Source organism: Oncorhynchus mykiss, chromosome 22 (genome assembly GCF_013265735.2).
Source record: "Oncorhynchus mykiss isolate Arlee chromosome 22, USDA_OmykA_1.1, whole genome shotgun sequence".
Lineage (NCBI taxonomy): Eukaryota > Metazoa > Chordata > Actinopteri > Salmoniformes > Salmonidae > Oncorhynchus > Oncorhynchus mykiss.
The window spans coordinates 19,027,625-19,030,482 of NC_048586.1; positions in this window are offsets into that span (position 1 = coordinate 19,027,625).

Sequence of the window (2,858 nt, forward strand, 5' to 3'; positions counted from 1 at the left end):
CGGACAGACGCCCACCCAGACCCTCCCCTATAGGTTAAGGTTTTGCGGCCGGAGTCCGCACCTTTGGGGGGGGTGGTACTGTCACGTTCTGACCTTTATTTCCTTTGTCATTATTTAGTATGGTCAGGGCGTGAGTTGGGGTGGGCAGTCTATGTTTGTTTTTCTATGATTTGGGTATTTCTATGTTTCGGCCTAGTATGGTTCTCAATCAGAGGCAGGTGTCATTAGTTGTCTCTGATTGAGAATCATACTTAGGTAGCCTGGGTTTCACTGTGTGTTTGTGGGTGATTGTTCCTGTCTTTGTGTTTGTGGCACCAGATAGGACTGTTTCGGTTTTTCACGTTTCTTGTTTTGTAGATTGTTGTATTTTCATCTTTATTAAAGATGTACAAAACTAACCACGCTGCATTTTGGTCCACCTCTCTTTCACCAGAAGAAAAACGTTACAAGTACGTTCATCTCTAGGAGACAGAACGTGTCTTCTTCCTGAGCGTTACGATGGCTGCGTGGTCCCATGGTGTTTATACTTGCGTACTTTTGTTTGTACAGATGAAAGTGGTACCTTCAGGCGTTTGGAAATTGCTCCCAAGGATGAATCGGACCGGAAATTACTTGTGTCATGCACAAAGTAGATGTTCTAACCAACTTGCCAAAACTACAGTTTGTTAACAAGAAATTTGTGGAGTAGTTGAAAAACAAGTTTTAATGACTCCAACATAAGTGTATGTAAACTTCTGACTATGCTGTATTCTATTCTACTGTATTTTAGTCAATGTCACTCCGCCATTGCTCGTCCTAATATTTATATTTTTCTTAATTATTTTACTTTTAGATTTGTGTGTATTGTTGTAAATTGTTAGATGCTTCTGCACGGCCATGCAGTCTCCGTAGACAAACATTGACAGTTGTCACGTTCTGACCTCTATTTCCTTTGTTTTTGTATTTATTTAGTATGGTCAGGGCGTGAGTTGGGTGGGCAGTCTATGTTTGTTTTTCTATGTTTTGGGGCAGTTCTATGTTTTCGGCCTAGTATGGTTCTCAATCAGAGGCAGGTGTCATTAGTTGTCTCTGATTGAGAATCATACTTAGGTAGCCTGGGTTTCACTGTGTGTTTGTGGGTGATTGTTCCTGTCTTTGTGTAGTATTCACCAGATAGGCTGTATTAGGTTTTGAGTTCTCACGTTTCTTGTTTTTTCGTTAGTTTGTTCATGTATAGTGTCGAGAATAAAATACAATGAACAACCACCACGCTGCGCTTTGGTCCGCTTCTCCTCCTCCTACAGACGAACGCCGTTACAGAATCACCCACCACAACAGGACCAAGCGGTGTGGTAATGGGCAAAGGAAAAAGCAGCAGCAGGAGCAGCGCGAGGTGGTATGGACATGGGAGGACGAATTAGAATGAAGAGGACCCTGGGCTCAGCCAGGAGAATATCGCCGTCCCAAAGAAGAACTGGAGGCGGCGAAAGCGGAGAGGCGCTGGTATGAGGAGGCAGCGCGGCGTCGTGGATGGAAGCCCGGGAGTCAGCCCCAAAAATTTCTTGGGGGGGGGCACACAGGGAGTATGGCTACGCCAGGTAGGAGACCTGAGCCAACTTCCTGTGGTTATACCGGGGGGCTAGAGAGACCGGGCAGGCACCGTGTTATGCTGTGGAGCGCACGGTGTCCCCAGTGCGGGTGCACAGCCCGGTGCGGTACATTCCAGCTCCGCGTATCGGCCGGGCTAGAGTGGGCATCGAACCAAGTGCCATGAAGCCGGCTCTACGCATCTGGTCTCCAGTGCGTCTCCTTGGGCCGGCTTACATGGCACCAGCCTTGCGCACGGTGTCCCCGGTTCGCCTGCATAGCCCAGTGCGGGCTATTCCACCTCGCCGCACTGGCAGGGCGACCGGGACCATTCAACCGGGTAAGGTTGGGCAGGCTCGGTGCTCAAGAGCTCCAGTGCGCCTGCACGGCCCGGTCTATCCGTCACCACCTCCACACCCCAGCCCTCCGGTGGCAGCTCCCCGTACCAGGCTGTCTCTCCGGCCCATCCGTCCAGAGCCTTCCTCCTCTCCAGCGCTGCCGGAGTCTCCCGCCTCTCCGGCGCTACCAGAGCCTTCCTCCTCTCCAGCGCTGCCGGAGTCTCCCGTCTGTCCGGCGCCTCTGCCGGAGTCTCCCGTCTGTCCGGCGCCTCTGCCGGAGCCTCCCGCCTGTCCGGCGCCGCTGCCGGAGCCTCCCGCCTGTCCGGCGCCTCTGCCGGAGCCTCCCGCCTGTCCGGCGCATCTGCCGGAGCCTCCCGCCTGTCCGGCGCCTCTGCCGGAGCCTCCCGCCTGTCCGGCGCCTCTGCCGGAGCCTCCCGCCTGTCCGGCGCCTCTGCCGGAGCCTCCCGCCTGCCCGGCGCCATCGGAGCTTCCCGTCTGCCCAACGCCGCCAGCGCCGCCCGTCTGCCCAGCGCCGCCAGCGCCGCCCGTCTGCCCAGCGCCGCCAGCGCCGCCCGTCTGCCCAGCGCCGCCAGCGCCGCCCGTCTGCCCAGCGCCGCCAGCGCCGCCCGTCTGCCCAGCGCCGCCCGTCTGCCCAGCGCCGCCAGCGCCGCCCGTCTACCCAGCGCCGCCAGCGCCGCCCGTCTGCCCAGCGCCGCCAGCGCCGCCCGTCTGCCCAGCGCCGCCCGTCTGCCCAGCGCCGCCAGTGCCGCCCGTCTGCCAGGAGCCGCCAATGCCGCCCGTCAGCCAGGAGCCGCCAGTCAGCCAGGGGCCGCCAGTGCCGCCAGTCAGCCAGGGGCCGCCAGTGCCGCCAGTCAACCAGGGGCCGCCAGTGCCGCCAGTCAGCCCAGCGCCAGCGCCGCCAGTCAACCAGGGGCCGCCAGTGCCGCCAGTCAG